Raw genomic sequence first — 26,677 nt, forward strand, 5'->3', positions numbered from 1 at the left:
TATTTGTATTTTAGCATCTCAAGTGAGTTTCTTGTACAACATACAGGGTTTTTTTGTTGAGAATAGTTGACCTGTAACATGTACAGTTATGTAACAGTTAGTTATAGCTGTACCATATAATGATTCCATATATTACAAAATGATTACTAAAATATGTATAATTAACATTTATTACCACAAATAGTTATAGATTTTTTGCTTGTAAATCTTAGGATTTACTCTCAGCAATTCAAATAGGGAATATGTCATTAACTACAGTCATCATGCTGTGTATTACATCACCAGGACTTATTTATTTTATAACTGGACATTTGTACCTTTGATTCCCTTCATTCATTTTGACCTCTTCTCCCTTCGCTGGTAGCCACCAATGTGTTCTCTCTGAGATCAAGTTTTTAGAATATTTCACTTATAAATTTGATCACATGGTATTTGTCTTCCTGTATCTAATTTATTTTACCTAGCATAATAAAGACAAGGCCCATCCATCTTGTCACAGATGTCAAGATTTCCTTCTTTTATGGCTAAATTATATTCTATACTGGTATAGATTTATTGTGGATATGTAGTGGAATATTTCTATACACAGTTTAAAATTTTATTCCTTCAATATCTGTCTTAAATTGTGAGTTTCAATCAAAGAGATCAGTCATATTGAAGGATTTATTTCTGCCCTATAATTTTTTCCTCTAATGTATTTTATAATTTTGCTTCTCAATTCCTTCAGTATAGCCTTATTTTTGTTTGATCAACTTTTTTCTAGTGTACCTTTTTAATTTCCATTCAATTTTTTTCTGTATTTTAAAATTAACTTCTTAGTACTTATAAAAGAGATTATTGTTGCCATTCTAAATTCATAACAATTCAGTATGAACTGATTCCTCAGTAGCTTCAAATCACATACAGTAACTCTGCTCCCATTCAACTTCACCCCCTTATTTCATTGGTGTACAAAATTATATCTCAATATTTTGTGCCTAGAGTCATCTATTTATAATGATTTTTTAATAAACCTTTCTTTTACATAATTTAGAAAATGAAATGAGGCTTTTCTACTAGACTACAATAGAAGCAGTGACAGATTTCCTCTTCTTGGTATCTAAAATCACTGGATGGTGACTGTAGCCATGAAAGCTGTGACAAACCTAGATAGAACATTAAAAAGCTGAGCCATTACTTTGCCGACAAAGGTCCACGTAGTCAAGGCTATGGTTTTTCCAGTAGTCATGTATGGACATGACAGATGGACAATAAAGAAGGCAGAGTGCCAAAGAATTGATGCTTTCTAACTGTGGTGCTGGAGAAGGCTCTTGAGAGTTCTTTGGATAGCAAGGAGATCAAACCAGTCATTCTTAAAGGAAATCAACCCTGAATATTCATTGGAAGGACTGATGATGAACCCAAAGCTCCAGTACTTTGGCCACCACATTGGAAAAGACCCTGATGCTGGGAAATAGTGAGGGCAGAAGGAAAAAAGGGTGACAGAGGATGAGATGATTGGAGGATGAATCATCTCAGAGGATAAATGGTATCACTGATTTAGTACACATGCACTTGTGCAAATTCCAGGAGATGGTGACAGAGAGGGAAGCCTGGCATACTGCAGTCCTTGGAGTTCCAAAGAGTTGGACACGACTTGGTGACTAAACAACAATAGTGGTTTTTACTTTTCTATTTGCCTACATGCTTATTTTTAACAAGGAATTTTATCAATCTGGCTTTGAATTATCATCTTCTATCTTTGTTTGTTTGTTTTTTTTTTAACCAGGAATCCCTTAGCCTTTATTTTGGGGTGTCTTATATCTCCTATTTTATGGAGGGATAGTTTTGCCACATACAAAAGTCTTGGTGGACATAATTACCATCAAGATTTTAAATATCTCTTTCCACTGATTTTTGGCCTCTACAGTTTCTGTGGAAAAAATGAAATGTTATCATATTGATGATCCTTTGCATATGACAAGTTACTATTCTCTTGATGCTTTGAACATTCTCTCCTTTGCTTTGGCTTTAGACAGTTTTATTAAAATATGCCTTACTGTGAGTCTGTTTGGTTTTATCCTTCTTGGAGTTTGTTTAGCTTTTTAGATTTATAGATTCATGTACTTTGCAAAATTTTGGAAGTTTTCAGTCATTCTTATTTCAAATACTTATTCCTTCCCAATCTCTCTTCTGGGACTCTATTAAGTGGATGTTAGTACAATTGATTGAGTTCCATGGGTCCTTTAGGATCTATTTATTTTTCTTTATTCTTTTTTATTTATGATAATCACACTGCAAATTTTTATTCTTTCTTGCTGTTTCTTTCTTGAGTTTCCCATTGTCTACTATTCAAATTTTCTGGTAAATTTAAACATTTTCAGGTGCTGTGTTTTTCAGCTCCAAAATTCTGTTTGGTTTATTTTTATAGAAACTTCCTCATTATTCTGTACTTGTTCATATACTTTTCAAATTTTCTTTAGTTCTTGATGATTTTCATTAGTTTTTTTTTAATTTTATTTTATTTTTAAACTTTACATAACTGTATTAGTTTTGCCAAATATCAAAATGAATCCACCACAGGTATACATGTGTTCCCCATCCTGAACCCTCCTCCCTCCTCCCTCCCCATTCCATCCCTCTGCGTCGTCCCAGTGCACCAGCCCCAAGCATCCAGTATCGTGCATCGAACCTGGACTGGCAACTCGTTTCATACATGATATTTTACATGTTTCAATGCCATTCTCCCAAATCTTCCCACCCTCTCCCTTTAAAGCATATTTAAGGCATGTGTCTCAAAGTTTCTATTTAGTAAGTCCATGTCTGGACTTCTTCAAGAATGATTTGTGTCAGCTTGGTTTTCTAGCTGTTAGTGGTCCATGCTTCTTCCTTTTTTGTATACTTTGTAACTTTTAAATTAAATTATTTCTAGGAAAAGCACAATCAAGAACTGGTGTATACTGCTGAAAACTTGGCAAACACTATATTGGATTTGTTTGCAGCTGGGACAGAGACGACAAGCACCACATTGAGATATGGGCTCCTTCTCCTGCTGAAACACCCTGAGGTCACAGGTATGATAACATGGTGGGCAGGGTGATTTCAGAAGAGATGAGAGAAAGATGCTTGAATGTTTTCCACCTTGTTTCTCTCAGAAGACTATTTAAGTCTCTGAGCAGCTTCATTTTTTTCAAATTTAATGAAGGGATAGTAATGTGACATCTTTACATAATACAAGAAGATGACTAAGAGAAGTGAAGACTCTGAATGGTAAGAACATCAACACAGCAGCATCTGAATTTCATGGGAGGTCATGTGCAGCAGGCATGGCCAGCATGAATTGACCTGGAGCTGCATATTGGTTTTATTATGGAAATGTAACTGTGATGTCCCTTCATTCTGAAAACGCGATGTTCCAAACACCAGTGTCTGAGGACTACTCAGTTCAATCCCAGTTTGGAGAGCCAAGGTCCCACGTGCTGTGGAGAGTGGCCAAAAATAAAAACAAACAAAAAAAAATAAAGCCAGTATTGGGAAAATGGAAATGCTCTTTATTGAAGCATAACTGGAAATCATAGAACTTTAGTGAAGCTGCCTGGTATAATTTCCGCAGTCTAGGAAGTTCTCTAAAGATTTAGATTGACAATAAATTGGTTTAAGATATTTATGTAAAGGAATTGTATTAGCCCATTTTATTGCCAAAAAATGCATTTTGAGGAGTCAAGAATTTTATCTTTCACAAGAACTTTTTGTTAGAAATTAATTTTAAAAGACTTATGGTTATGCATCACAGTTTAGAAACATACATTACCTTGATTAGTGTCAGAATAGCCCTGAAATGATTATATCATAAAATAATTAGCCTTTTAAAGTTGGAGAAGAGGAGGTCAAGAAGCAGCTAACAAATATTCAACAAATTTCTGAAACACAGAGAGCATATTGAGGGGTGACAATGAAGTCAGTAGAGAGGATGAAGTTGTTGTTCAGTCACTGACTTGTGTCCAGCTCTTTGCAACCCTGTGGACTGCAGCATGTCAGGCTACCCTGTCCTTCAGTATCTCCCAGAGTTTGCTCAAATTCATATCCATTGAGTCTGTGATGCTGTCTACCCATCCCATCTTCTGCTGCTCCTCTATCCTTTTGGCCTCAATCTTTCCCAGCATCAGGGTCTTTTCCAATGAGTTGGCTCTTCGCATCAGGTAGCCAGAGTATTGAAGCTTCAGCTTCAGCATCAGTCCTTCCTTTGAATATTCAGAGTTGCTTTTCTTTAGGATTAACTGGTTTTATCTCCTTGTAGAGTCCCTTGGACTCTCAAGAGTCTTCTCCAGCACCACAATTCAAAACCATCAATTCTTTACTGTCCAGCCTTCTTTATGGTCCAACTCTCACATCCATACATGACTACTGGAAAGGCCATACCTTTGACTATATAGAATTTTGTTGGCAACGTGATGTCGTTTGGTTTGTCATAGTTTTCTTTCCAAGAAGCAAGTGTCTTTTAATTTCATGGCTGCAGTCACCATCTGCAGTGATTTTGGAGCCTAAGAAAATAAAATCTGTCACTACTTTCACTTTTTCCCCTTCTATTTGCCATGAAGTGATGGGACTGGATTCCATGATCTTAGTTTTTTGAAGGTTGAGTTTTAAGCCGACTTTATCACTCTCCCCTTTCACCCTCATCAAGAGGTTCTTCAGCTCCTCCTCATTTTCAACCATGAGAGTGGTATCATCAAATGAGAAGTCATTTATGTTCTTTTAGTCCTTAAGTTTCTGAACTGAGAAGTACCTAGTTTCAAAAAGGATGGAGGGAGACAAAGGCTGATAAAAGTAGCTCTCCCAGCCATGAGTCTTTGATAACTCCTTTTATCAGGTAACTTTGATTCTCCAATAGGATGAGAGAGGTTTACTATCTAGAGAAATGGAATCTAAGAGGCCCTACACTCAGAACGCTTGGCAGAGACAGGGGAAAAGAGTGAGGTCACAGCTTAGAGGAAAGATTAAGGAAGAATCCACATCTCGATTTCGAAGATTCTTAGTTGCTTTCTCCATTCTGCTTCTTGAAATTCAGCTGCCAGAGAAAAACTCCAGAGAGTGAGCACTCTGGAGAAAAGACCTCCAAGTTTTGCCACCTAGACAGAAAAGTATTTTGACACGTCTCACAGAGTGAATGAAATAAAAACATCCTTCCCAAGACACAGGGTCATGAAATTTCAGAACACCAGGATGAAAGAGAAAATCACAAAAACTTTCTGAGAGATGTAGCAGATCACAGATAAAAGATTAGAATTCACAACAGCATCAGAATTCAAGAGTAACTATCAAATTGGGTATTAATTTTTAAAGGGTGTTTTCTGTCTTGTATGTTTGCCACAGTTTTTATCCACTCTTTTCCCTTTCTCGTCCAGATGCCTGAAGTCATGTTGAGGAAGTCATGGGCTCCGGGGATTTGAAAAGCTCATGAAGGAGAGTGAAAGTGTCAGGGCTATTGCTACATAGCAAGCCTGGAAAATATCCACATCTAAATGGATTAGGTGGATAAAGCAGGTGTGAGGGGAGACACCAACAGCAAAAGAGAGGTGATGGAGTATCTGTGGTTTCTGAATAATAAGCAAATTATTATTAGGAGTTTGAAACGTCTGCCTCCATGTTAGAAAGTAATCCTAAATAAAGATACAGAATTCTTTGAATTGAACTAAAATAATATGGTTAGGTCCAAGAAAGTACCAAAAAGGTACATAATCGTAATTGTCTTACCAGGAAGCAATGTTTATTTAGTCAGAATGCTGTTAGAGTAAATATTCTAACAGCCAAAAATTGTGATGTAAATATATTTGGGAAATGGACTAAGGGGATTTGTGTATGTATTTGTATGTGTGAGTGTGTGACTTTGTATGAGTTGGGGATGGAGATGTAAATTCTCAACTCTCATGCCAGGACATCAGATTATTGTTTTAAAATTTGCAAGTTAAAAATAGAAACAAAGAGTCATTATTTAGAAATAGGACATGAATTTCAGAAGAAACTGCTAAAATGCTCAAAGTGGTGGCATTTGGCAATAGGAGGATAAAGTGAATACCATTGTAAACTATTCATGCAAAATACACAAATACAATAAAACACATATAAGTTAAATTTTAACCTGTATTATTTTGATGTAAAATTAATATTTTATTCTTGTTTGTTTTTTGAAGGACAATATTTTTAAATTAATTTATTTGTTTTAAATGGAGGCTTATTACTTTACAATTGTGGTGGTTTTTGCCATACATTGACATGAATCAGCCACAGTTGTACATGTGTCCCACATCGTGAACCTTGACCCACCTCCCTCCCCAATCCATCCCTCTGGGTTGTCCCAGTGCATCGGCTTTGAGTGCCCTGTTTCATGCTTCGAACTTGGACTGGTGATCTATTTCACATAAAGTAATATACAAGTTTCAATGCTATTCTCTCAAATCTTCCCATCCTCACCTTCTCCCACAGAGTCCAAAAGTCTTTTCTTTATATCTGTGTCTCTTTTGCTGTCTTGCATATAGGATTGTCGTTACCATCTTTCTAAATTCCATATATATGCGTTAATATACTATACTGGTGTTTTTCTTTCAGACTTACTTCACTCTGTATAATAGGCTCCAGTTTCATCCACCTCATCAGAACTGATTCAAATGTGTTCTTTTTAATAGCTGAGTAATATTCTATTATGTATACGCACCACAACTTTCTTATCCATTAGTCTGCCAATGTAATTTTTTGACTTTATGTTGTTTATATTTGAAACATTCCATCATTTGTCTTTGTTTTATCATGTATGCTAATATAGAGATATGTATAGATGTATCTTAAGCCAGGCTTGTAAGAGACTTATATGTGTCTGTACCCTCTCTATGTTTAGGTTTGTTTCTGGTCTTGTAGTTTATGTGTATAATGATGTTGAAAGTGAAAGAAAGTGTTAGTTGTTCAGTTGTGTCCCTTTGCGACCCCATGGGCTGTAGCCCAACATGCTCCTCTGTCCATAGGATTTTCCAAGAAGGAATGCTAGAGTCAGTAGCCCATTTCCTGCTCCATGGCATTTTCCCAAACCAGGGATAGAACCCAGGTCTCCTACGTTGCAGGCAGATTCTTTAACATCTGAACTACTAGGGAAGTCCATAATACTCCTGGGACACCTTCATAATGCCTCATGTATGCCTGAGTTGGTATGGAATATGGGTGTGCATTTCCCCCTTTCTCCATCCTTCTTCCTTATCTCTTATCAGCTAAGATCCAGGAAGAGATTGACCATGTCATTGGCAGACACCAGAGTCCCTGCAGCAGGACAGGAGCCACATGCTCTACACGGATGCTGTGATCCATGAGATCCAGCGATACGTTGATCTGGTCCCCACCAGTCTTACCCATGCAGTGACCTGTGACATTAAATTCAGAAAATCATGATGGTGTGATCACTGACCTAGAGCCAGACATCCTGGAATGTGAAGTCAAGTGGGCCTTAGAAAGCATCACTACGAACAAAGCTAGTGGAGGTGATGGAATTCCAGTTGAGCTATTTCAAATCCTGAAAGATGATGTTGTGAAAGTGCTGCACTCCATATGCCAGCATATTTGGAAAACTCAGCAGTGGCCACAGGACTGTAAAAGGTCAGTTTTCATTCCAATCCCAAAGAAAGGCAATGCCAAAGAATGCTCAAACTATCGCACAATTGTACTCATCTCACACGCTAGTAAGTAATGCTCAAAATTCTCCAAGCCAGGCTTCAGCAATATGTGAACCGTGAACTTCCTGATGTTCAAGCTGGTTTTAGAAAAGGCAGAGGAACCAGAGATCAAATTGCCAACATCCGCTGGATCATCGAAAAAGCAAGAGAGTTCCAGAAAAACATCTATTTCTGCTTTATTGACTATGCCAAAGCCTTTGACTGTGTGGATCACAATAAACTGTGGAAAATTCTGAAAGAGATGGGAATACCAGACCACCTGATCTGCCTCTTGAGAAACCTGTATGTAGGTCAGGAGGCAATAGTTAGAACTGGACATGGAACAACAGACTGGTTCCAAATAGGAAAAGGCGTACGTCAAGGCTGTATATTGTCACCCTGTTTATTTAACTTATATGCAGAGTACATTATGAAAAAAGCTGGGCTGGAAGAAGCACAAGCAGGAATCAAGATTGCCGGGAGAAATATCAATAACCTCAGATATGCAGATGACACCACCCTTATGGCAGAAAGTGAAGAGGAACTAAAAAACCTCTTGATGAAGGTGAAAGAGGAGAGTGAAAAAGTTGGCTTAAAGCTCAACATTCAGAAAATGAAGATCATGGCGTCTGGTCCCATCACTTCCTGGCAAACAGATGGGGAAACAGTGAAAACAGTGGCAGACTTTATTTTTGGGGGCTCCAAAATCACTACAGATGTTGACTGCAGCCATGAAATTAAAAGACGCTTACTCCTTGGAAGGAAAGTTATGACCAACCTAATAGCATATTGAAAAGCAGAGACATTACTTTGCCAACAAAGGTCTGTCTAGTCAAGGCTATGGTTTTTCCAGTGGTCATGTATGGATGTGAGAGTTGGACTGTGAAGAAGGCTGAGCACCGAAGAATTGATGTTTTTGAACTGTGGTGTTGGAGAGGACTCTTGAGAGTCCCTTGGACTGCAAGGAGATCCAACCAGTCCATTCTGAAGGAGATCAGCCCTGGGATTTCTTTGAAAGGAATGATGCTAAAGCTGAAACTCCAGTACTTTGGCCACCTCATACAAAGAGTTGACTCATTGGAAAAGACTCTGATGCTGGGAAGGATTGGGGGCAGGAGGAGAAGGGGATGACAGAGGATGAGATGGCTGGATGGCATCACTGACTCGATGGACGTTAGTCTGAGTGAACTTCGGGTGTTGGTGATAGACAGGGAGGCCTGGCGTGCTGCGATTCATGGGATCACAAAGAGTCAGACACGACTGAGTGACTGAACTGAACTGAACTGAACTGAACCTCATCCCCAAGGTAAGACTGGTTTCTCTTATACTGACCTCGTTGATTTCGTAGTTCCTATTTACAGAGTATGGGCACAACCCTCGATGAACACGAGGTGAGAGAAGTAAAAATAGTCTTGTGCGTGGTGGCTCGATCGGTTGTGTGTTGTTTCCAGTTTAATCTGTAAAGCTTTGTAACAGATTTCGACAGGTAACAGTGCAAGACTTCCACATTTTTTGTTTCTTTTATATTGTTTGTTGAACCATAGCTGTCCACATTTTCAACTGAATGTTAGTATCAATCTGTCCATTTACCAAAATACTCTGCAGGGATTTTCTTTGAGAATGGTGACATTTTAGATCAATTTAGAAAGACTGAATATCATGATATGAACATGATACAGTCTCCCTGTTTTAAAGGCTTTCTGTAGTGTTTTTCATTAATTTATTCCAGGCATTGGCTTGAATATTTTGGGATAATTTTCCCAAGGTGGTTATTGTAGTTATAAATTTTTTAAATGCCTTTTCCATTTTTTTGTATGAAATATCAAAATATAATTTATTTTATCATTTTTATGACCTTATATATAGCAAGCTTGCTAAATTTAAAATCATTTCTGAAAATTTCTCTCTAGTTAATTGCAATTTCTATATACATTATCCTGCTATCTGGGTTAATATCTTTGTATCATCCTTTACTTATTTCTGATCTGAAGGAGAGTTGAGATTAACATCTCACTATTGGGAATGATGTTTTATGTACATTTTGTTAGTTTTTTTTTTTTTTTTTTAAATAAAATTAGCAAAGTTCGCCTGGTGGCCTAGTGGTAAAATAATCCTCTTACCAGTACAGGAGATGCAGGAAACACCAGTTCAATCTCTGGGTCAGAAAGCTCCCCTGGAGAAGGAAATGGCAACCCACTCCAGTATTCTTGCCTGGAAAACCCTGTCAGAGGAGCCTGGTGGGCTACAGTCCATGGGGAAAAAAGTGTTGGACGTGACTCAGCCGGAGCACGGACAGCACATATATTTGGTAGACCATACCAGGTTGTTTTAGTTAATGCAGAATTCAGGTTAAATCATTGATAAGCCAGAATGATTTCACTATATTGCAATATGTGAACATTTCTTCCATTAATAACCACTTACGTGTCCATATCCAACCGTCCATCAAAGCCTCCTTACTTCAGTATGCATGCCTCAATAACGGTGTTTATTGTATACAGAGGAATAAGAGCATGTGTACACAGGTGTTATCACTGAAACAATGATATTATCTAATACACTGGCTATACTTAAAGTATCCCAATTTTCTTAGAATAACTTTTCTATTTTTTTTCCTTCATAAATGAGGTGAGGGTCCATACTGTCACTTATTCTATTATTATTTGTTATGCAGTGCTGTTCACACGATAAAGTGGTATTTGCCAGATTGCTCCAGAGCAGAGGTCCTTTTTTTAAATATTTAATACACAAAATCTATTGCATGGTACATTAGGGCTTTGAGAGTATAGTGTTTCTTAATCATTTACCCAAGAGTTTTAGCTTTGCTAGCAAAACTTGTTTAAACTGATGATACTAATCTGATTGATATGGAATGATTTTTCTAGTTGTATCATTCTTCCTGTGTTTCAAATCTAGGATTAATCTGTGATGACATCTACTATATTTTTGTTTTCTTAAATAATTTTATTTATTTATTCATTTATTTTTGGCTGTGCTGGGTCTTTGTTGCTACACACGGGCTTTACTCTAGTTGTGGTGAGTGTGGGTTAATCTTCATTGCAGGGCATGGATTTCCCATTTTGCATGACTTCTATTGTGGAGCATGTGCTCTAGGATACAAGGGCTTCACCAGTTGTGGCGATTTGGCTCAATAATTGTGGTTCCCAGGTTCTAGAGCACAGGTTCAGTAGTTTGGTGCCTTGGCTTATCTGCTCCACGGCCTGTGGGATCTTCTTGAACAGGGATTGAACCTGTGTCTCCTGCATTGGCAAGTGGATTCTTTACCGATGTGCTACCAGGGAAGCCCTACCATATATTTTAAAATAAATACAGACTGTCTGCATGGCAATGATAAACACTAATATTTGTTACTATACTTATTATCACAGAAAATCATACCATTTATAAAAACACTGTGAACAGGTAACTTCAGAACTTTCTAGTTCAATAGAGACTTCAATTTTAAACCATAATCCAAATATGAGATGAGTGAAAATTGAAATGATAAAGCATCTGGTGGGAACAGGCACTAGTATCCAAATATGGTGATTAGCAGATTGGATTCATAAGGTCTGACACTCTTAGGACCCAGATACCAAGGTTTTCAGATGCTGTTGAAGTTCACTTTAGCAGCATCTGTGCCACTAGTCTTAAACTTATCCTTGTTTTTACTTGTTCTGTCTGCTTCAAAATACCACTGCCCTTCTTTGGACTTATGTGGTCCACTGGAGAAGGGAATGGCAAACCACTTCAGTATTCTTGCCTTGAGAACCCCATGAACAGTATGAAAAGGCAAAATGATAGGACACTGAAAGAGAAACTCCTCAGGTCACTAGGTGCCCAATATGCTACTGGAGATCAGTGGAGAAATAACTCCAGAAAGAATGAAGGGATGGAGCCAAAGCAAAAAGAATACCCAGCTGTGGATGTGACTGGTGATAGAAGCAAGGTCCAATGCTGTTAAGAGCAATATTGTATAGGAACCTGGAATGTCAGGTCCATGAATCAAGGCAAATTGGAAGTGGGCAAACAAGAGATGGCAAGAGTGAATGTCGACATTCTAGGAATCAGCGAACTGAAATGGACTGGAATGGGTGAATTTAACTCAAATGACCATTATATCTACTACTGCAGGGAGGAATCCCTCAGAAGAAATGGAGCAGCCATCATGGTCAACAAAAGAGTCCGAAATGCAGTACTTGGATGCAATCTCAAAAACGACAGATGATCTCTGTTCGTTTCCAAGGCAAACCATTCAATATCACAGTAATCCAAGTTTATGCGCCAACCAGTAACGCTGAAGAAGCTGAAGTTGAACGGTTCTATGAAGACCTACAAGACCTTTTAGAACTAACACCCAAAAAAGATGTCCTTTTCATTATAGGGGACTGGAATGCAAAAGTAGGAAGTCAAGAAACACCTGGAGTAACAGGCAAATTTGGCCTTGGAATATGGAATGAAGCAGGGCAAAGACTAATAGAGTTTTGCCAAGACAATGCACTGGTCATAACAAACACCCTCTTCCAACAACACAAGAGAAGACTCTAGACATGGACATCACCAGATGGTCAACACCGAAATCAGATTGATTATATTCTTTGCAGCCAAAGATGGAGAAGCTCTATACAGTCAGCAAAAACAAGACCAGGAGCTGACTGTGGCTCAGACCATGAACTCCTTATTGCCAAATTCAGACTGAAATTTAAGAAAGTGGGGAAAACCACTAGACCATTCAGGTATGACCTAAATCAAATCCCTTATGATTATACAGTGGAAGTGAGAAATAGATTTAAGGGTCTAGATCTGATAGATAGAGTGCCTGATGAACTATGGAATGAGGTTCGTGACATTGTACAGGAGACAGGGATCAAGACCATTCCCATGGAAAAGAAATGCAAAAAAGCAAAATGGCTGTCTGGGGAGGCCTTACAAATAGCTGTGAAAAGAAGAGAAGCAAAAAGCAAAGGAGAAAAGGAAAGATATAAGCATCTGAATGCAGAGTTCCAAAGAATAGCAAGAAGAGATAAGAAAGCCTTCTTCAGCGATCAATGCAAAGAAATAGAGGAAAACAACAGAATGGGAAAGACTAGGGATATCTTCAAGAAAATCAGAGATATCAAAGGAACATTTCATGCAAAGATGAACTCGATAAAGGACAGAAATGGTATGGACCTAACAGAAGTAGAAGATATTAAGAAGAGATGGCAAGAATACACAGAAGAACTGTACAAAAAAGATCTTCATGACCCAGATAATCACGATGGTGTAATCACTGACCTAGAGCCAGACATCCTGGAATGTGAAGTCAAGTGGGCCTTAGAAAGCATCACTACGAACAAAGCTAGTGGAGGTGATGGAATTCCAGTTGAGCTATTCCAAATCCTGAAAGATGATGCTGTGAAAGTGCTGCACTCAATATGCCAGCATATTTGGAAAACTCAGCAGTGGCCACAGGACTGGAAAAGGTCAGTTTTCATTCCAATCCCAAAGAAAGGCAATGCCAAAGAATGCTCAAACTACTGCACAATTGCACTCATCTCACACACTGGTAAAGTAATGCTCAAAATTCTCCAAGCCAGGCTTCAGCAATATGTGAACCATGAACTTCCTGATGTTCAAGCTGGTTTTAGAAAAGGCAGAGGAACCAGAGATCAAATTGCCAACATCCGCTGGATCATCAAAAAAGCAAGAGAGTTCCAGAAAAACATCTATTTCTGCTTTATTGACTATGCCAAAGCCTTTGACTGTGTGGATCACAATAAACTGTGGAAAATTCTGAAAGAGATGGGAATACCAGACCACCTGATCTGCCTCTTGAGAAGTTTGTATGCAGGTCAGGAAGCAACAGTTAGAACTGGACATGGAACAACAGACTGGCTCCAAATAGGAAAAGGAGTACGTCAAGGCTGTATATTGTCACCCTGCTTATTTCACTTATATGCAGAGTACATCATGAGAATCGCTGGACTGGAAGAAGCACAAGCTGGAATCAAGATTGCCGGGAGAAATATCAATAATCTCAGATATGCAGATGACACCACCCTTATGGCAGAAAGTGAAGAGGAACTAAAAAGCCTCTTAATGAAAGTGAAAGTGGAGAATGAAAAAGTTCAACATTCAGAAAACGAAGATCATGGCATCCGGTCCCACCACTTCATGGGAAATAGATGGGGAAACAGTGGAAACAGCACCAGACTTTATTTTTCTGGGCTCCAAAGTCACTGCAGATGGTGACTGCAGCCATGAAATTAAAAGATGCTTACTCCTTGGAAGGAAAGTTATGACCAACCTAGATAGCATATTCAAAAGAAGAGATATTACTTTGCCAACAAAGGTCCGTCTAGTCAAGTCTATGGTTTTTCCTGTGGTCATGTATGCATGTGAGAGTTGGACTGTGAAGAAGGCTGAGCACCGAAGAATTGATGCTTTTGAACTGTGGTGTTGGAGAAGACGCTTGAGAGTCCCTTGGACTGCAAGGAGATCCAACCAGTCCATTCTGAAGGAGATCAGCCCTGGGATTTCTTTGGAAGGAATGATGCTAAAGCTGAAGCTCCAGTACTTTGGTCACCTCATGCGAAGAGTTGACTCATTGGAAAAGACTGTGATGCTGGGAGGGATTGGGGTCAGGAGGAGAAGGGGACGACAGAGGATGAGATGGCTGGATGGCATCACTGACTCGATGGATGTGAGTCTGAGTGAACTCCGGGAGTTGGTGATGGACAGGGAGGCCTGGCGTTCTGCGATTCATGGGGTTGCAAAGAGTTGGACACGACTGAGTGACTGATCTGATCTGATTATTAATCCTTAGAATGGACTAAGCAATTTGCTGCATTTCTTCTAGCTTTGTGACTTCTCCATAGTTTAGTTTATCTTCATCTGTTCTTTCCAGGGCACAGATATATTAACATCACTGACTTCTGTGCTACATGATGACAAAGAATTCCCCAACCCTGAGGTATTTGATCCTGGCCATTTCCTGGATTAGAGTGGCAACTTTAGAAAGAGTGACTATTTCATGGCTTTCTTTACAGGTAATATTTTTTCCCCTCAATCCGTTAGAAGATAAGATACCTTCTAAGGATCAGTTGAGAGTTACATAGTAATCCTATGGGGCTGGTATAAATGCTTTCTCCATGATAAGGGGCAGCAATCCCAATGCCCACGCACTTTCCCTCCGCATGAGACATCGTCATTATTGGGCTAGATTACTGGAGCTTTGGAGAGGTGACCCAGTTATTTCAAATAACTTGAGCTGGAAACTGAAAATGTAAGAGAACCATATCTTAGCCAAAAAGAACCATGTGTTATAAAACCTCGAGGTGTGTTGGAGGTTGATGAAGAGTAGGTATATTTAGTGTAGAGAACAGAGACTGTGTGGAATGAAAAGAAACATATGGGACTACTAGACTAGGATAAGAAAATTTAGTCAGTATATGTGACTTTCTAGAAAAAGATGGATAGAAACTTGAAAATATGAAATTACGGTTATAATATGTGAATAATTTAATGAAGTGTTTGGAATAGTCAGTAAATATTTGTTGAAAGAGTAATATTTGCTATGGTAAGATGTTAGGTGGATAGCATATGTGTCCACCTTTTGTCCATCAGTCTCCCTAGTCATCCTGCTTTCCATCCATCCATTCAAACATTCATCAAATGGCTAGTACATAATCTCTTTCTAACACCCAGAAAGACAGAGTTCAAGGAATATGTACTCTCTGTGTTTGTTATTTTCAGGAAAACATTTGTTTGGGAAAGGGCCTGGCCCACGTGGAGCTATTTTTATTCCTGACCACAATTTTACAAAAATTTACCTTGAAATCTGTGGTTGACCCAAAGGACCTCAACATCATCCCAGTTGTCAAAGGGTTAGTTTCTTTGCTACCTTTTTACCAGCTTTGTTTAATTCCTATGTGAGGAATGTTAGATCATCTGGCTTCTTCAGTGATGTTGTCTTCAACTCCCTCTCATCTGTGGCATCGTTCACCTGCTTCCCCTCAACTTTCCTGAGAGTGCCTGCTCTGACCTCTCTTCATTCATTGTGCAATTTCACTGCAGAAATGTATCTGCTGTTCTTCATACTCTGTAACATCTGTATTGGGTACCAGATAATGCACATAATTATCTGATGTTGAGTAGTTCTACATGCATAGGACTATATACTCCAGCAAAATAAAACAAGATTACTCTCTGTACAATGCAGAGCTATTTCTGCTATGCCTGTTTCTAATAAAACACATATCTTGTTAAGCCATTACGAAGCTTTCCTTCTTTTGTGCATATTGCAGGTAAGGGAGGAAAGAAAAAAGAGGCAAAGATGTCACACGGTCCTCATATGCACAGAGAAAGACAGAGGGAATGAGAGTAGAAAAGCTCCCTTGGCTGCATGTTACCATGAGTTACCTGAGGTTTGGACTCGAAAGTGAAAGAAATTGTTTTCAGGAGCATCTTCATCCTGTAGGGATTATGGAGATCACTGTTGATTGTTGTTTAGTTGCCCAGTAATGTCCGACTCTTTGCAACTCCATGGACTGTGGCCCAGGTGCCTCTGTCCATGAGATATCTCAGCCAGGAATACTGGAGTGAGTTGCCATTTCCTTCTCCAGGGGTTCTTCCCCACCTAGGGATTGAACTCAGATATCCTGCTTTGGCAGGCAAATTCTTTACTGCCATGTCACAAGGGAAGCTCAAAGTCAAAGTAAGCCAGGAAAACTACAATTGAAAATCAGAATAGAAATAAATGAGATTGTGTAAAGGAAATCACTAGATAGAATCAAAGAAACCAATGCTGTTTTTGAAAATTTGAATAGAATTGATATATCTGTAGCTAGATTACCCTCAAAAACACGATGGACATGAGTTTGAGTAGGTTCAGGGAGTTGGTGATGGACAGGGAAGCCTGGTGTGCTGCAGTCCATGGGGTGGCAAAGCGTCGGACCTGAATGAGTGACTGAACTGAACTGAACTGAACCCTCAAAAAAGCTATAAGACAGAAATTACAGAAGTTATCATTGAAATGGGGAGTCATCTCTTTAATGCCATGGACATAAAAAAGATAAGGAAAGAGTATTCTGAATGGCTCTATGTCCACCAATTTGATGACTTAATTGAAACAGGTCAATTTCTTAAGTACACAGTCTGGCAAAATGTACACAAGGAATAACATCTGTAACGTGACATTATAGGAAGTGCTAAACTACACTTTACCCTGTGGCCATATTGATTCAAAGCAACATGAATAAATTCTCTTTGTAAAAAAACAATCTGGAAACTGGTAGAAAGATTTCTGTACTCTTAATGAGTGTGAATTCAGCTACATCAAAGCCAGAAGGAAAGACAAGGACAGAGTCTCACAAATTCAACAGCAAATTAGAAGGACTATACATCATAGCTATTCAGGATTTATCCTTGTCATGCAGGACTGCTTCAACATACAAAATTCAAACAATGTGATATACAACATTGCCACAACAAAGAATAAAAACCACATGATTTTCTCAACAGATGTAGTAAAAGCATTTGACAGCATTCAACAAGCTTTCATTACAAAAAAACTCAACACACTAGGAATAATAAGTCCATATGAAAACCAGCACTTAGAATCATAGATTTCAAAAAGCTGAAAGCTCTTTCTCTAAGCTCTGGAGCAAGGAAGGATGTCCACTCTCACCACTGATACCTGACATCATATTAGAAATCATGGTTAGAGAAATTAGAAACAGAAGTAAAAGGCATTCAAATCAGAAGGAAGAACTAATATCTGTTCACAGATGACATGATCTTTTATGAAGAAAACCATAAAGATTCCATGATTAGATCCTGTTAAGAACTAATAAATGAAATAATTCAGTAAATTTGCAGAACATAAGGTGGTCAACATGCAAAAATCAGTTGCTTTTCTATATACTAATAATAAACTATGTGTTAATTAGAAATACAATACCATCTGTAGTAGCAAGGAAAATATCAAAAAGTTAAGAATAACAACTAAGGAAATGAAAGCCTGTACACCAAGCCATGTAAAACATTTCTGAAAGAAATTTTAAGAGACACAAAGAAATAGAAAGATATTCCATGTTCATAGGTTGGAAGAGTTAATATTGTTAAAGTGTCCATACTACCCCAAATCATCTAATATTCCATGTAGTATGCATCAAAATCCTAATGACATTTTATACAAAAATAGAAATAATCCTAAAATTCATGTGGAACCACAAGGCTCCAAATGGCCAATGCAATCTTGAAAAAGAAGGACAAAGCTGGAGGCATCACACTTTCTGATTTTAAATATATTAAAAAGGTAATTAAACAGTTTTGTACTAACTTAAAAATAGACACAGAGCAATACAATAGTATAGAGAGCTCAGAAATGAATCCAAGTTTACAGAGTCATGTGATCATCATCTACTATGCCAAGACTACCTGGTGCAGAAAAACAGTCTCTTCTACGAATAATGGAGGAAAAATAGATACTCATGTGCAAAAGAATAAAATTGGACCCTTATTTTACACCAGAGAGAAAAGTCAACTAAAAATAGATTAAAGACCAAGTATAAGACCTGAAACTATAAAACTTTTAGAATATAACACAGGGTATGATCTCCATGACATTGATTCTGACAATGATTTCATGCTTATGACACAGGCTGCAAAAGCAATTTTAGACAAGTGGGACAATAAAAACAAAAATCTACACAGAAAGCAAAAACAGTCAAAAAGGTTAAAAGACAACGTACAGAACAGGAGAAAAATATCTGCAAGTCATATCTGATAAAGGGTTAGTCCCCAAAACATATAGAAACTCTTAAAACTCAATAGTAAAAGTTAGAAAACCTATTACCCCAATTTAAATATGGGCAAAGGGCTAGAAGGGCCATCAGTTCAGTTCAGCTCAGCCGCTCAGTCGTGTCTGACTCTTTGTGACCCCATGAATCGCAGCACGCCAGGCCTCCCTGTCCATCACCAACTCCCGGAGTTCACTCAGACTCACGTCCATCGAGTCAGTGATGCCATCCAGCCATCTCATCCTCTGTCGTCCCCTTCTCCTCCTGCCCCCAATCCCTCCCAGCATCAGAGTCTTTTCCAATGAGTCAACTCTTCGCATGAGGCGGCCAAAGTACTGGAGTTTCAGCTTTAGCATCATACCTCTAAAGAAAAACAAGAATGGCAAGCAGGTGTATGAAAAAGTGCTCAACATCTGTAATCTTCAGAGAATGCAAATCAAAACCACAATGAGATAGCTCCTTACATCTGTTAGGCTAAATATTATAAGAAAGAAAAAAAGTGTTGGCAAGGATTTGAAGAAGTTGAAATCATTGTATACCATTGGTGAAAAGACAAAATGGTGCAGCTTCTATGGGAAACAGAAGAGAGGTAAAGCAAAAAACTAAAAATGAAATTACCACATGACCTAGCAATCCCATTTTGGACTATTTAATAAAAGAAGTGAAATCATGATGCTCAGGAGATATTACACACCCATGTTCAAGATGGCATTATTCACTCTAGACAGAAGTGGAAAATCCTCAATGGCCATCAGTGAATGGATGGGAGAAATGTGGTATTTAACAAAATGAACATGTGTGCAAAGCTGAAACAGACTCACAGACATATTAAACAAACTAGTGGTTTTCAAAGGGGACAGGGAAGTGGGCATGGATAAATTGTTGGTTGGGGTTAAAAGATATAAACTAGTATGAATAAAATATGTAAGCAACAAGAATATATTGTGTGGGCTTTCTGGTGGCTCAGTGGTAAAAAGCTGACTGCAATGAAGAAGAAATAGGTTGTATCCTCAGGTGGGGACTATCTGCTGGAGAAGGAAATGGCAACCCACTCCAGAATTCTTGAGTGAAAAATAACATGAACAGAAGAGCCTGGCAACCTACAGTCTCAAGGCTGTAGCCTTGGATGTGACTTAGCAACTAAACAACAACCATAATAGAATGTATGACATAAGGGTTTAAACTTTAGTAAACCATGGACTTTGGTTGATATTGCTGTGTCAGAGTTGGTTCATTGAAACAAATGTACCACACTGGTGAGGGTTATTGATAGGAGAGGCTTTGTGGGTATAGGATGAGATATGTGGGAATTGAATACATGTTGCCCAGTTTTGTGTGAACCTAGAATTTCTTCAAAAATAACTTATTATTTAAAAGAAAAATATACAAAAACAGTTTTAGAATAGCTCCATTCTACAACTCTTGCCAAGACAAGGTGCATTGCTCTTTGGTTGTGGAGGCTTTAATGCTGATGCCCTCCTGGTCATTTGGACATCAATAGGAATTCCATTAGATGTGTGCTATTGCTAAACTGAGAGTCAAAAATGCTTAATTCTCAGATAAGGTCTTGTACTGATGAATTGGTGATAATTAAACTCACTAAGACATACATTGTTCACTTGAAAAAATAAAGATCAGATTAGCTGATCTCAGATTTCCAATTATTTGTCATTCTTTCATTCCATATAAAGAAGAGCTTTCAGAAATCCTAGCAGGAAGACGGAGGTACAGAGCAAGACACTCCTTACTCAAAGAATAAAATAGTTGCTAAAGGAGCATGACTGAGCTTATTTTATTCAGAATAAACTGCTGTGCTTCTATTAGTGTGAGAAGCAAATGAGTTGTTTGTTGTTGTTCAGTTGCTAAGTCTCATATAACTAATTGTGACCCTATGGACTGCAGCATGCCAGGCTTTGCTGTCCTTCACTATCTCCTGGAGTTTGAACAAACTCATGTCCATTGAGTCAATGATGCCATCCAAGCACCTCATCCTCTGTCGCCCACTTCTCCCCCTGACCTCAAGCTTTCCCAGCATCAGGGTTTTTTTTTTTTCCAATGAGTTGGCTCTTCCCATCTGGTGGCCAAAGTATTGGAGCATCAGTCCTTCTGATAAATATTCAGGGTTGATTTCTTTGGAATTGACTGGTCTGATCTCCTTGCAGTCCAAGGGACTCTTCTCCAGCGTACAGTTTGAAAGCATCAATTCTTTGGCGGTCTAACTCTCAATCCGTACATGACTACAGGAAAAGCCATAGCTTTGACTAGACAGACTTTTTTAGAGAAGTGATGTCTCTGCTTTTTTAGTATGCTGTCTAGGTTTGTCGTAGGTTTCCTTCCAAGGAGAAAGCATCTTTTAAATTTATGACTTGAGTCACCATCCACATTGACTTTGGAGCCCAAGAAAATATTATCTGCCACTGTTTCCACCCCCCCCCCCCCATTTGCCATGAAATGATGGGATCGGATGCTATGATCTTAGTTTTTTGAATGCTGAGTTTTAAGCCAGTCTCTTCACTCTCCTCTTTCACCGTCATCTAGAGACTCTTTAGTTTTTCTTTACTTTCTGCCATTAGAGCAGTATCATCTGTGTATCTGAGGCTATTGATATTTCTACAGCAATCTTGATTCCAGCTTGTGATTTCATCCAATTGGGTATTTCATATGATGTCCTCAGTAGAGATGTTAAATAAGCAGGGTGACAATGCACAGCCTTGACACATTCCTTTCCCAGTTTTCAAATATAGCAGTAATGTACTTTGTGAGTATATTTTATGGAAAGTGAGATACATTACAACAATGCTATTAGTAAGGGGAGAGAGAACTTAGATATACTTTGTTACAAGGTACTTGTACTTCATATGAAATAGTACTGGATTATTTTAAAATGGACTTGAATTAATTGTATATTGAAAACTCTAGGGAAACCATCAAAAAGAAGTAATAAAACAGGTGTAAGTAATAAGAAAATTGAGAAGGTGAGAGGTTTCAGCTGCTTGGTGACTTAAAATGTTCCTCCTTTCTCTTCCCTCTTTAACAACAACCAATTAGAGATCTTTGCCAGCAAAAGTCCATTTGTGCATGTATGTGTGCTAACTCGCTTCAGTCATGTCAGACTCTGTGAGACCCTGTGAACTCTAGCTCGCCAGGCTCCTGTGTCCATGGGATTCTCCAGGCAAGAATACTGGAGTAGATTGCCATGCCCTCCTCCAGGGGATCTTCCTGACCCAGAGATCGAACCTGCATCTTTTATGTCTCCTGCATTGGCAGGTGGGTTCTTTACCACTAGCACCACCTGAGAAGCCCCAAGGTCCCTCTAGTCAAGGCTATGGTTTTTCCAGTAGTCATGTATGGATGTGAGATTGGGCCATAAAGAAGGCTGAGCACTGAAAAATTGATGTTTTCAAACTGTGGTGGTAGAGAAGATGCTTGAGAATCCCTTGGACAGCAAAGAGGTCATACTAGTCAATCCTAAAGGAAATCAACCCTGAATATTCAGGGGAAGGGCTGATGCTGAAGCTGAAGCTCCAATACTTTGGCCACCTGATGTGAAGAGCTGACTCATTGGAAAAGACACTGATACTATGAAAGATTGAGTGCAAAATGAGAAGGTGGCAGCAGAAAAAGAGATGCTTAGATAGTATCACCGACTCAATGGTCATGAATTTTAGCAACTCCAGAGATAGTGGACTGGCATGATGCAGTCCATGGGATCAAAAGAGTTGGACAACACTGAACAGCTGAACGACAACAATTAGAGATTTATCCATGAGTAAAATGATTCAGTGGGAGCAGTGGGGCCACTTGTGCACCTGAAAATGGACAGACAGATCTCAGTAAGGGCTGGAGATGCAAAGGGGTTGGTGAAATTGCCTCATTACCTCTTCCTGCCATCAGGGTAGAAACATGGAGAGTGCTGACCTTGGCAGATATCCACACATGAGAGGGAATTTCTAGAAGTCTAGCATGTCTTATGGACAATTCCAGTGTAGCATCAGAGCAAGAAGGATATGAATTTAGATGCAGTAGAGAGAGAAGAACACCACAGACCCCTCCCCTCACCCCACTACCAGGGACTGAACTGTGTGCTGGCAGCATCCTCTCCTGTGGAGGAGATGGAAAGCGGTGAGTGAGTGCCTGGTCACCTTAATTGTGGGGGTTGCAGCTGGAGAAACTCATTTCTTTCTAGCAGCAACCAGAATACTAAAGCAGGACCCCCATGACTGGGCCAGAGAGGAGAAAGTGAATGCAGTAGATAAGAATTTCAGAGGACGTTATGGGGGATGCAGTACTGCTGACTCTCTTTATGACTCGAGCAGGGAGTCTGTTCACAAGCCTCTGCTATTTTCTGAAAAGCAAAAAAGAGGTTTTCTAGCAACCAGTCTGATTAGTTTTAAAAAGAGAAAACTAAAAAGATTAAGAATTCTGCTGTAAGAGAGAGCAAGAAAGAGTGTGTGTTTTTCAGTAGAAAACCTAAGAAACAGCACCACCAATAGCAGCACCAATGATCTATACCACCATCTGAAGACAACCAGTGAAGATTTAAGATTTTCACTTAAAGTGTGGTTGAGACATAGGCTTGGATTACCTGATATTGAATGGTTTGCACTGGAAATGAACCAAGATCATCCTGTTGTTTTTGAGATTGCACCCAAGTACTGCGTTTTGAACTGTTTCGTTGACTATGAGGGCTACTCTATTCCTTCTAAGGGATTCTTACCTACAGTAGTAGATATATATATATAATGGTAGTCTGCATTAAATTCACCCATTCCTGTCCATTTTAGTTCATGATATCTAAAATGTTGATATTCACTCCTGCCATCTCCTGCTTTACCACATCCAATTTACCTTGATTCATATTCCAGGTTTCTATGCAATATTATTTTTTATAGCATCACACTTTACTTTCACCACCAGACACATCCATAACTGGGCGTCATTTCTGCTTTGGCCCAGCTTCTTCATTTCTTCTGGAGCTGTTTCTCCACTCTTCCCTGTTGGATATTGGAGACCTACTGACATGGGGGGCTCATTTTCTTGTGTCTTTCTTTTGATGAGGGTGAAAGAGAGTAAAAAAGCTGGCTTGAAACTTAAGATTCAAAAAACTAAGATCATGGCATCTGGTCCCATCACTTCATGGCAAATAGATGGGGAAAAATTGAAAACAGTGGCAGATTTTATTTTCTTGGGTTCCAAAATCACTGTGGACAGTGACTGCAGCCACAAAATGAAAAGATGCTTGCTCCTTGGAAGGAAAGCTATGACAAACCTGGACAGTGCATTAAAAAGCAGAGACATCACTTCTCTGCAAAGCTCTGTCTAGTCAAAGCTCTGGTTTTTCCAGCAGTCATGTACAGATGTGAGAGTTGGACCATCAAGAAGGCTGAGTGCCAAAGAATTAATGCTTTCAAACTGTGATGCTGGAGAAGACTCTTGAGAGTCTTTGGACAGTAAAGACATCCAAGTGGTCAATTCTGAAGGAAATCAACCCTAAATATTCATTGGAAGAACTGATGCTGAAAGTGAGGGACTGAACAACAACTATTATTGTAGAACTCTCTGTTTATCGTTTTAGGTCTTTCATTATTTGCCTTATATATTTTGGGGCTCTGTTGCTAAGTATATATATTTGTATAATTATATTGTATCTTGAGGATTTACTTTTTTTATCCAATATAGAGCATTTCCCTGGAGGAGGAAATGGCAACCCAGTCTAATTAATATTCTTGCTTAGATAATCCCATGGACATGAACCTGGTGAGCTACGATCCATAGGTTGCAAAGAGTTGTACACGACTGAAGTGACTTAACATGCAAAGCATTTCATTCTTATTGTTTCTTTTAAATTGTTAATTATTAAAAACCATTACTTCTTAACCTTAGTATGGTCATTCCTGCTTTATTCGGCTATTCATTAATGGCAAAATCTCTTTTTCTCTTTCTCGTTCAACATATTCGTGTTTTTGTGTTTCAAAAAGTGAGTTTTGTATTGACAAAATGTAGGTATTTTAAACTGAGAGTGATTGACATAACTTTAATTTCAGGCATACAACATAATGATTCAGTAAAAGGGGATATTGCAAAATGATTACCACAATAAATATAGTTAACATCCATTGCAACACATAGTTTCAAATTTTTCTTGTCATGGAACTCTTAAGATTTACTTTCCTGGCAACTTTCAAATATATAATACAGTATTATTTGCAGTCATCATGTAGTATAGTGTATCTGCAACACATTTATTTTATAACTGGAAGTTTATATATTGTTATTCCCTTCATTCTTTTTGACTACCCCTCATCTCTGGTGAAGAGTTGGACACGACTGAGCGACTTCACTTTCACTTTTCACTTTCATGCATTGGAGAAGGAAATGGCAACCCACTCCAGTGTTCTTGCCTGGAGAATCCCAGGGATGGGGGAGCCTGGTGGGCTGCCGTCTATGGGGTCGCACAGAGTCGGACACGACTGAAGTGACTTAACATCAGCAGCAGCAGCAGCAGCATCTCTGGCAGGCACCGATACCAAATACCAAATCTGTATTTATGAGATCAGATTTTAAAGTATTTCACATACAAGATTGATCATATGGTATTTGTCTTTCTGTGTCTAATTTATTTCACTTAGCACAATAACTTCAAGGCCCATCCATGTTGTCACAAGTGTCAAGATTTCCTTCTTTTTTTAATAGCATATTATATTCTATGTATGTATGGGTTGTGTAATGGAATATTTATGTACATAATTTAAAAATGTACTCTTTTGGGCATTCCTTGGTAGCCTGATGGTTAGGTTCCTGGTTTTAACTGCCATGGCCTGGGTTCAGTGCCTGAGATCCTACAAGTGAAGTGGCCAAAATATAAATATAAATATAAATATATATATATGTTCCTATAATATATGTTTAAAATTGTGAGTTTCAATCAATTAAAGTGATAATTAATATTAAAGGACTTATTCCTGCTGTTAGTTTTTGTTTTCATGTATGTTTTTTTGTTTCTCAGTTCTTCTGATATAGCCTTATTTTTTGTATGATCGTTTTTTCTAGCGTACCTTTTTACCCCTTTCAAATGTTTGTATATTTTTAAGTTAATCTTTAAAATGGGAATTACTTTTTTTTTTTTTTTTGCCTATGTAGAACGAAGGTGATTTATTTAGAGAACTATTGATATGTAATACAATAGTTCAGTTCAGTTCAGTTCAGTCGCTCAGTCGTGTCCGACTCTTTGCGACCCCATGAATCGCAGCATGCCAGGCCTCCTTGTCCATCACCAACTCCTGGAGTTCACCCAACTCATGTGCATTGAGTCGGTGATGCCATCCAGCCATCTCATCCTCTGTCGTCCCCTTCTCCTCCTGCCCCCAACCCCTCCCAGCATCAGAGTCTTTTCCAATGAGTCAACTCTTCGCATGAGGTGGCCAAAGTACTGGAGTTTCAGCCTCAGCATGACTGATCTCCTTTAGAACGGACTGGTTGGATCTCCTTGCAGTCCAAGGGACTTGCAAGAGTCTTCTCTGACACCACAGTTCAAAAGCATCAATTCTTCAGCGCTCAGCTTTCTTCACAGTCCAACTCTCACATTCATACATGACCACTGGAAAAACCTAGTTAATTTCCCACAAAAAGCACTAAAGAATGGTCCAGGAAAGGACATGAAGGATAATAGTGTCTTACTCAACTGACAGAGCAGAGTCTTCTGATTTTAAGTTTGCTCATTTAATTTTCTCTATGTAAACTTTATGTCATAAATAGCATTAAATTTCTGCTGCAGAATTGTTCAAGAATATTTAAATGGCTGAAGTCTCTAACTGCCTTAGTGCTAGTTGTTGTGGCTTTTTTCTCTCTCTTAATATAAACTAAATCACTAAGACAACAGAAGGAAAAAAGGCTCAGGCATCCACCAGGAATGACACAGGTAGGAACATTGAAAGGCTATTTTTCTAAATTCCCAAGATAGTAAGAGTATATAAGTTGAGGCTTTTAGGGAAATCAGCAGAGCAATATTGAGGGGAGAGTAAAATATCTGAAATCTGAAGAGAACACATTTCTCAGGCTGTAAAGGAAAAGAATATGCTTAAATAGATGAAAAATTAAACTATTATTGTTGGAGTAAATAACAATGCTGGATAAAAATGCAGTGGATTCAAGGAATTTAACTTGGAAGGTAATTAGAATGGGTTTTTAATCTATTAATTTAATATTAAAATATAATTAGAA

The 26,677-nt window shown here is 38.5% G+C and overlaps 1 pseudogene; it reads left to right on the top strand.

Moving 5' to 3' along the window:
* LOC129637098 (cytochrome P450 2C26-like) overlaps positions 1-15,590 on the top strand; it is a 37,086-nt pseudogene extending 21,496 nt beyond the window's left edge.
* The last annotated feature ends 11,087 nt before the right edge of the window (positions 15,591-26,677 follow it).

Source organism: Bubalus kerabau, chromosome 22, assembly GCF_029407905.1.
Source record: "Bubalus kerabau isolate K-KA32 ecotype Philippines breed swamp buffalo chromosome 22, PCC_UOA_SB_1v2, whole genome shotgun sequence".
Taxonomy (NCBI): domain Eukaryota; kingdom Metazoa; phylum Chordata; class Mammalia; order Artiodactyla; family Bovidae; genus Bubalus; species Bubalus kerabau.